At 36.0% G+C, this 10,265-nt stretch overlaps 1 protein-coding gene and 1 long non-coding RNA gene across 7 annotated transcripts in view; one reads left to right on the forward strand and one right to left on the reverse strand.

Annotated features, from left to right (window-relative positions):
• Positions 1-10,265, reverse strand: part of kcnq5a (potassium voltage-gated channel, KQT-like subfamily, member 5a) — a 139,344-nt gene that overhangs the window by 47,173 nt on the left and 81,906 nt on the right. The gene's annotated exons all lie outside the window — the stretch shown is intronic.
• Positions 5,866-7,981, forward strand: LOC309487271. 2 transcript variants are annotated; one of them, XR_014201803.1, is made up of 4 exons: positions 5,866-6,023; positions 6,514-6,570; positions 7,045-7,117; positions 7,196-7,981. It is a non-coding gene; the product is annotated as an uncharacterized lncRNA (long non-coding RNA). The 2 variants fall into 2 exon arrangements; XR_014201804.1 differs by lacking the exon at positions 5,866-6,023 and having other exon boundaries at positions 6,330-6,570.

The following is a 10,265-nucleotide window of genomic DNA, read 5'->3' on the forward strand; positions in this document are numbered from 1 at the left end:
AACAGACTACAGCTACTATTTTATTAGATATAACAGAAATAAACCCTGAACACACCTGAAACTCTGTAAGGTGAGAAATGATGGTCTTTTTAACATGAGGTTCAGTCTGATCAAGCATGGTGCTGTCCATGGTCCTGAAGCTGATCACATTATGCCACTGCTGCATCAATATGATGCTATGGCTACAACACACAGAGGCTTAATCAGGTTTGTGACCTTCTGTTCAAATCGAAAGGCTACCTGATCATAATAGAAAAGAACACGGTGTGTCAAATTATCACATTCATTTTGTCTGTACTCTATCTAATTTACAGACTATGTAAATAGGAGTTCAATAGTATAATCAGTTATACATAATCTTATTTATCATATTTATATTTTATAATATCCAATATAATATTTCTATATTCTACATTCTAAACTACTATAGCTTTGTATAAGTGTTTTTTTTTTTTCAGGAGCTTTGGGACACATTATCCCAAAAATATCAGCGGAATCCCTACTACAAATCCCCCCAGCACTTTTACATAGGGAGACAGTTCCCTAATCTCTTCCTTACAGACAAATAAAACACAATGTACTGTAAGCCCATGAAGTTCAAACAGCCCCATCGTAACTGCAGGCTCCCAGACACCACAGAAGTTGGGTTTCTTTTCAAACCTCACTTCACCGGGGAGGAGTGTGGGGATGAGGATGAGCTACGCCGTGCCGCCCCATTTCGCCTCCAGTTTGTCTTAAGGAGGACAGGTAGCAGGAACAGACAGGATGTTCCCCTGCCAAAAGTCTATTAACTAATCCTGATGTTTATACAATCTACTCAAGTATCTTACAAGGCTGATCGGTTAGATGAAACACGCTGTTTTATTACTAAGCAACTACTTAACAAAACAAGCCAGCCAAAGGCATCCAAAGCCCAGAGAGCATCCAGCTAAAGTTCACTGAAGTGAATGGAAACACTTAATCATTTAAATAATAGAAAGAAAAAAATTATTTATAATCATTAATTTAAATAACCATTCATTGAGATTATGACGGTCATTATTTGATGGTCATTACTAAATCGTGCCTGCTTATTGCATGTTGTTGCTGTAGGCATTAATGTAATATGATAAGTCTTGGCCTTTATTATTTTCAGCTATTATATTTTGTGTCGCCATGTACGCTACCGTTCAAAAGTTTGGGTTTTGCTTCTTATTCTCACCAAGGATGCATTTATTTGATAAAAAAATTCAAGAAATAAAAAGAATTCCTTAATAAAAAGGTGAAACATTATAATAATTTGATATAATTTATTTCCTTTTAAATAATAAATATTATTTTAATATATTTTAAAATGTAATTTTTTCCAGTGCAAAGCTGAGTTTTCAGCAGTCATTCTTCTAGTCTTCATTGTGTCACATGATCCTTCAGAAATCATTCTAATATGCTGATTTGGTGCTCAAGAAATTTTTATTATTATAATGTTGGAAACTGTTGTGCAGCTTAATATTTTTGTGGAAATCATGATACTTTTTGCAGGATTCTCTGATCAATAGAAAGTTAAAAAGAACAGTATTTATTAGATTTTTTTTAATCATTTTTTTTAATAAAAAAACTTTACGTCACTTTTGACCAATTTAAAGCATTCTTGCTGAACAAAATTATTAATTTCTTTAAAAAATATATATATATATATATAAACTTTCGTTAGTGAACAAAAAAAATAGCATAATTTCAGAGCATCCAAACTTTTATCAAAAATATCTGTCTTTGAAAAAGTGATGTGGATATTCTCTTATTATGCGTTAAAGGGAGAAAATTAATATAGTACAAGCCCAGCATTAGTTTTGAAGGAGATGATATCTGGTTATATACACAAAGTTTGCTCTTTTTATTTTAGCTTTGTAATATCATCTGGTTTCTGTAAAATATAATTTGCTACATAAGCTGTAAGATGCAACTGCTATTGGTAGTCAAATAAGCTATCGTATAACATTTCTTAGAGCACAAGAAGGAGAAATGAAAAGTACACAAAGGAGATTTAGTGTAATGATTCTTATGTGTTGTGAACGTCACCCGCATGGCTGGGGAAACGGGGCCAAATTTCCATGATGCAGCATAGCTTGGCTTTGAAGGTGTGGGCCACCTTCTCTCCCCTCCCTCCGTCTTTTCCTTTCCTTTCCTTTCCTTTCCCTTTTGGGTACCATTAGGAGAAGTGGGAGGAATCGGCACAAGCTGTTTTCCATGTGATGAGCACAAATCCTGCACTAACAGGATCCAGACCTAGGGAAGCTGGTGAGCTCTAGCAGCTGACAGGGTTCATAAACGCTCCTGGCATACAAGGAAACAGCAGCAGGTTCTCATCAAACACCAAACGGCCTCTCCTGTACTCCCTTGCTATCTCAGTGGGTCTCATTCTCTCAATCTTGCTCTACAGTTTCTGGTGCTAACCAGATGTCAGCCTGTGTCCTACAGTGCAAACTATCACAAAGAGACAAAGAGAAAAGAATATGGAGTGAAAAAGGTGGCGACAAAATCTTAAGAGCAAGTTTAAAGAGATGTTTTGTCTAGCAAATTAGAAAGAGTACAAACCATGGGGGGGGGGGGGACATTTCATGTTTGTTTTTTTATCAACATTAAAATGTATATAAATGTATTAGGGAAAGTGTATATTTGATGTAATGCAACAGGCCAGTATTTATTTTCTTCTTCATTTTTAACCTAGTAAACTTTCATGTTTTTTTTTTTTTTTTGTGTGTGTGATGAATAAATAAATAAACTAATTAATTAATTCAATTAGTTTAATTTAAAATATATATATATTTCTAAAAAATATTTATGAATTATTTAAGAATTTTTAAGAATATTTCATCATTAAAATGAGCTCATAAAAGTGGCACACTGAATGCTAGTCGTTTCTTTGAATAAAAGTATCTGCCAAATATAAATGTAAAAAATATTTGGCAAAATGCTCTTTAGTTGTAGATGGAGTAAAGCATTTCACAATGCAGGACATGTCAACTACCCAAATATACATGCAATGAGACAAAAGAACAGATGCTTGTACAATTTTTACTGAGGTTCAAGATCACTGTTGAACAATTAGGAGATAACTGCGTGACTGCTACTGTGTTGTGGAGATCCACAGAAGAAGAAAAGAGAAAAGGCACAGTCCTGCATAGCGTCCCTGCACTTCCACATCAGTCTAGACCCTGAAAGGAGCTTATAGCACCCATTGAACCTCATGCAGTGGAAAGGAAGCTCAAATTCACCTGTTCTCAAGCAGCTACCCATCTATTGAAACTCACTCCTTAGACATTCTCGTGCCTGTGCTCCTTTTCATCAGTCCTACATTTAATTCCCTCTGTCTTCCATTGATGCTTTTCACAGCTCTTAACCAATGCTATCATAGAAGAAAAAAAACTGCAAAAAGTCACAACGACAGAACATATTTTTAAAAAATCATTTGGGCAACCAAAAGGTGAAGGACTGATAGAAGAAGAGCTGCTAGTGAGTAAGATCATCTGTTCCTCAATAAGACTTTAGACAGATGGAAATCTCCATCATTTAACAACACTTTGAACTCATTCACCCCAGAAAGTTCAACCACACCATGAAATCCCACACTCACTGCCGCTGCTGGCGGTCTTGCTCCACTAGCTCCATTAAACACACAAATGTGCTCAAACACAAATGTTCACAGGAAAGACTCTGTCACGGCTGGCTGTGCTGTGTGTTGAGTCGACATGCTTCCTATGGTTATCACAGGTAAATTGGACAGGGAAACAAGAAATAATCCAGGAAGAACTCTAGACGGAGGGATAAGAGGAGAGAAAGAGTCATTATAGCTTAAATGAAGCTAATGCATGTTCAAGAAGGAAGATTTTCTCTCACACACACTCTCTTTCTGTGGTGTTTAGATTCCAGGTATATACGCATCTATGACTGACATATTTTAAGATATGTCAGCGCGAATTCCTTTAGTTAAAACAGCTCAATAATGCATTTTAGTCTGGGACAAGGTTTAAGCCTTGTCTGTGAAACCAGGGTGTAGAATGGTTAAAACGTGCCGAACTGCATAATGGTGAGTACCTATGATCAGAGTGTCTGTTCTCTCTTTCTTCAGATGCAATTTTGCCCCTGGTGGGTCCTCACACTTTACTTATGGATGGGGTCCCTGCAGAACCCACTAAAGTGTTCTTCACATCTCGCTTTAATTGGACTGTTTACAAGCAGTGTGCCGAAACTCTATTGTAGACTTGAGGTTAATTTTCACCCCGGCTGCAGTAGTAAATCTGACGCATCAGAGGGGGATTTTCATCACTGGAGAAACCACAAGCATCATACGAGCACATGAAAAGCTATTTGGGTAACAGCAAAACTAAATTGACACAAAACTATATTAACATTAGAAGATTATGACTGAATTGTCTAAAACTAAAACAGCTGATGAGGTTTTTCCAGCCTTATCTGCACGTAAAAGAGTTTCCACTAGAGTGACAGAACACACACACACACACTCAGTTCTAGACCTAGCCTATGTCTATACAAACGCTCACATGTACCTCTGGCTTTTTATGGCATTAATGATATTTTGAGAAAAAGCAGATGGGCAAAATCTGTCAAGCTTATATTGACATTGTCCATATAAGGATACAGTAGCCAGGGAGCCTGTCTATCCAAGCTCTCTTGCTCCATTTCATACACATGAACACACACCTCTCTCTTTTTGAACATAACAGTCAGAGTTATATAAAAAAATATCCTGGCTCTTCCAAGCTTTATAATGGGAGTGAATGATATCCTAGATTTTGAAGCCCAAAAAGTGCATCCATCCATCATAAAAGTAATCCATAAGGCTCCAGGGGGTTAATTAAGGCCTTCGGAAGTGAAGCGTCGCACTTTTGTAAGAAAAATATCCATATTTATAACTTTACAAAATATAAATCACTGGCTTCTGGCCGTATGCGAGTGGAGTTCCTGCGGAAGACTGACCTCTGACCCGACGCATGTCGTAGGATGTACGAGTAGCGTAAGAGTAGACGTCTCTTGTGGTTCAAACAAATAGGGCTGGGCAACAAACTCAAGCTCCTCTTCTCTTAAATCGAAATTCTCATTTTAAAATGAGACATTTCTCTTTAAAAATTCTCGTTTTAGACTTTTAATTCGTGACCGGTGTTTTGTTTTGCTCTATCCTCTGCGTTTCCGCGTTCGTCAATACATCATGCGTACACTGTAAAAACTAAAGGAGCCTCAAATATCCTGTCGGATACTCAAGGAACTTCAAAATGTAATTTAAGTGCCTCAAAGCTCTTTCTCCTATAGTAGGGTTACTGGAGGAGCATTGACAATCTTTGAGGTTCTTGCTGGAACTTATGGGATCCTTTAAGCACTTTGTATTTAGTTCAGAGGTTCTGGAGTCACCTTTTCATTACCATGAGACCTCGAAGTGCTTTGGGGGAAAATAGAGGAACTTGAATGCAATAAAAGGGTTATTGGAAGATCTTTTAACATTTAAGTGGTTCCTGGAAGATCTCTTATGTTAAAGCCAGCATCTGGAGGAACCCAATGGTTCTGTGAGGCCAGAATGAGAATATTATTATCCTATTATTATTATTATTATAGTCTACTTAAGTTTGATTCAGTATACATACCCAGGTGTAAAAGACGTACTATTAAAAATGTACTTGAGTGTGTTTTTAGTAGGCCTACAATACAAATATACTTGAATGCATTTTTAATACATTTAACAGTAGCCTACGTCTTTTTCACCTGGGTAGCTTACATTTATTTATTATTGAATAAATAATAGTAATAAAATAAAAAAATGTACCTACTTCTTCATAAATTATTATTTGAAGAAGAAGAACTAGGAGGAGAAAAGTTTTATTCTGTCACGAAACTGCTGCTATTCCTCTGCTGTCGTCGCGTCAGTGATGCTCGCGCTGCTCGCGCGCAACAAAGCTCAGCTGATCGACGTCATCGGGTAACGGCTCCGTCCTCTCATCAAAGCTTCCGCCTTTTGTTCGGCTCTCCGTTACAAGGTTTGTAAACTCGCCAAATAAATATAAATATAGAGTCTACTCACTATATATTCAAACACACATATATATAAACTAAATTTATTATACATTACTACTTTTTTACAGTGTTTACCACTCGTTTATTGCACAGTAACTGGTATGAAGGTTTTAGCCGCGATGCATAACTACGTTGATCTAACGTAAGTTAATGAACAAATGGAAATTATTGACTTATTGTCTTAGATTGATTTAGTCATTCAATTCAACATATTCTGTAAAACTGTGTCTTCAAATTGCTTATATAGCCTAACTAATGTAGCTGATTCCTGCTGTCGTCATTGGCGTTTGTTATGAATAACAAAAGCAGGTTAATATAGTTTGGTCTGCTTTTGTTTAGCCTAACTTTACTTACTACAGGTGCCCTCATTCTCTCAAATACCATTTTAAAGCCATTTACTGGTCAATAAATATTATGTTGTGAATAATCTGCTTTGTTCTTTTGTTTCCCCAGAACAACCAGTACATTTCTAAAATAATCTGAACATTTCAGAGGCAACATTGAATTACAGTAAGTTACCTATACACCACATGCAAGTACTTTATTACTATGAACTTTCTCTGTGTGAAATTGTATTGTTTGACTGTGAACTTTTTTTAATCAATTATTCTCTGAAAATCTTCCCTCATGCTCCAAATCTCATTCATGTTACTCAGAAGAAAAAAAAATATCACAGGTTTGGAGCTAATAATGCTATGCATTTTTTTATAGGCTATACCTTAATCATATGCATTTGAATAGAAGACATTTGAACCCTGAATTATAACTTCAAGTTTAGTCTTTTTCGACAAAAAAAAAAAAAAAAAGGAAAAAGCTATTATATGGCTTCAGAAGACTTACTGATTATTTTTAGGATCTTTTCTGGGACATTTTTGGAGCTTAACCATTTTTACATAAATTGTTGCATTGAATTGAACTACACAAGTGTACATAAGAATGGTTTGAATGAATTACAAAAAAAAATTATGCTTGTGTTTCATGCAGTGATATTGAATGGTGACGGGTTGCATTATGCCTGAGATCTGCTTTCGGGTTCCACAGACAGAAAGTCAAACAGGTTTGGAACGTCACAAGGCTGAGGAAATTATTTAATAACTTTAATAACCTTACTAACAGTAAATTGTATACTTTGCAGGGATCTCGGTAAGCTGAAATACAAGTTTGATCAAGAATAAAAATCCTCCTGTAGACCTGAAAATCACTGAAGTGCCTGGACCATCCACCAGAAAAGAGGAAAAACAAACAGAAAATGAAGCTGATGCACCTTTTCACTTTTCTAACTCGTTAAGTACCTCACGTGTCCCTTGTGAAGATTTTATAATTGATTGCATTTTATGTTGCAGCGAGTAAAGGTGCATCACATTTGTGAATTTTGTGAAATTACACAGGCAAAAAGGTCCATTGACCATTGTCAGCAGTGTAGCGATGTAATGTATGAAGCACCACACAAAATTGTCGATCGTGTGGATTCTTATTGAAATGACTGAATTCACCAGTGAACATTCACAGAACAACAGATCATTTTACTGCACCTTAACTCTGTTAAAATGGAAAATGTTTTCTGCTTGTTGTGACATAAGGAATACTGTTTCCGGGTCGAAGCCTCTACTTCTACTTCCTCTATCTTGTTTCTAGATATTGAGAATACTCAACAACCATTTATGGGAACTGTTGATTCAAGTCTCACATTTAAGCTTTTCAAAAGCCATAGTGTACATAACAGTCTCCAGTCTCACGGCATCCCAGACTTCAGCATTTTATGATTCAAAATAGCTGAATAACTAAACCATCTGAGATTTTGGAATAGAGATAAAGGTTAGGATCCTAATTTTCAGGAATATTACAGCACAATGAGTGTATATTAGCACTGTTTGTTGTTTGTTTTTGGCATCTGATAGAGCTTTTGGACTTGGAAACAGTGACGTCAGACTTACCATCGGACTGAAACACATGTTTTAAAATTAAGTGAAGATGGACATTTTTAATTAGTCAAAATTGTAAATTTTTTACATTGATTTATTACATGGAACGTGTTTTCCATGCATTTTGTTGAGATGTCTTTTCTTGTGTAGCCTATTGTATACACATGGTTGATTATTCATGTTACTTATGTATTATACAATTTTTGTGTGTGTGTGTATTCATTGATATTAATCTATTACTAGCTTTTTTTTTCAAGTGCATGGAAGTGTATTAAAATGGATCTAAAATATGTAATAAACAATTCTTATTTTGTATTTGGTTCAGTTTGTTTATTATAATATAAGTTAATGGTGGTAACCATAGTAACAACATGAAATTAATTTAATACAAATAAAATAAAATAAAATTGAAATTTGGTTCCTGGAGGCACCCACAGTGGTTCCACACAGTGCCTTATATAAGAGTTCCTCAGGAAACCTGTGTGGTTCCTCAGAGAACCGCCCCTTTTTAAAGGGTGCCTAGAGGATCTACAGATGGTTCCGCCGGTGTGGCAAAGTGAAGAACCCCAAAAGGTTCCTCCAGGCACCTTTTATTTTTACAGTGTAGGGTCAGAGGTCACTCTTCCGCTGGAACTCAACTTGCATATGGTCATTACCGGAAGTAATATGGATATTCTTCTAACAAAAACGCATTGCTTCGCTTCAGTAGATCCTTATTAACTCCCTGGAGCCGTATGATTACTTTTATGATGGATGGATGCGCTTTTTGGGGGCTTCAAAATCGAAGGTACGATTCACCCCCATTATAAAGCTTGGAAGAGCCAGGATATTTTTTTTGTAACTCTGAATGAGTTTGGCTGAAAGAACAAAGTCATAAATCACCTAGGATGGCTTAAGGGTGAGTAAATGATGGGATAATTTTCATTTTTGGGTGAACTAACCCTTTAATGCCAAACTACACCAGCAATGGCTTGTAACTCATTGTTCCCTGAGGAATAAAATGCAAATGGCTGTGGTATAATCAAAATTTGACAAGCAAGCATATGGTTAGATAGTACACTAAGCTCTCTGCAAAATAATCTTTGTTGCATTACAAAATGAAGCTAATGCATTCATTTACATTATTATCACTGTAAAGCTGCTTTGAAACAATCTGTACTGTATAAAGCGCTATATAAATGAAGGTGACTTGACATATTCTCTGAAAACAAGTCTTAATTACACAAAATAAAAATATTAAACCATTAAAAACGTGTTATACCATTAACAAAAATAAATATAATTATTATCATCATCATTATGATTATATGTAAAAATTATTGTTGTTGTAAGGATGCAACAACAACAACTATTATTATTATTATTATTGTTATTAACTGTAGTGTTCCACTTCACATTCAGTGTGGACTCAGCGTGGGCAGGTGTCTTTGTCAGGCTCTGTGTGATCTTTGAGTGATCCTTACCCTTTTACAAGTCTTGCTGAGATGAGGCGTACAGATTAGAACTAGAAGATGACAAACAAACAAGCAGATGAAGTAAAAGGGGGAAAAAATACTTTATATTAAGAATGAGCAAGAATCCAAAAACACTCTTACTCACTCGCTTTCCCTGCTACCACCCTCTCCTGGGTAGTGTTATTTAGTGGCAGATTTGACATAGATTGATTTGTGTCATTTCCTGGGTGAGGGAACCATTGATCCTGCACTGACCTGTTCACCGTAGCATCTGCTTTCATTAGCAGACTAAGGGCTGTGTAGAGACCCACCCGAACAGGAGCCACAGGGAACAGCACACCTCTTTAACACGGCCATCTATCACAGCTGTTTACCCTGCCCAGCAAACACTCACTGATCAATACTGCAAGCATCACCCCTAGAGCCCTGACTCTCTCGCACATGCACATACGTACTCTGTAGGTACACTGTATGTGCTCAACATACGAGTAACACAACAAATATCAGTGATACTGTCCTTCATTCATAGTACTAAGTAGGGGTTTGACGATACACAATATTGAGTTTACGAGAACAAAATCATTGAAGAAATCTTCAATGACAAAATATGCTTTATGGACTATATGGAAAAATAGTCACAAAATGCAAAACAATGCAGGTGCATTTTACTTTTCATGTAACTAATCTAGGGCTGTCACACACAACTATTTTGGTAATTTTGACACTTAATTAATTAAATTGAGTCATTAGATAAACAATAATTTGATAATAAAAATAGAACTAAGTGAATACCCTTTAAAATGACTTAAAATACATACAATAACAACAA

This window comes from Leuciscus leuciscus (assembly GCF_965113295.1).
Source record: "Leuciscus leuciscus genome assembly, chromosome: 22".
In the NCBI taxonomy this organism is placed as follows: Eukaryota; Metazoa; Chordata; class Actinopteri; order Cypriniformes; family Leuciscidae; genus Leuciscus; species Leuciscus leuciscus.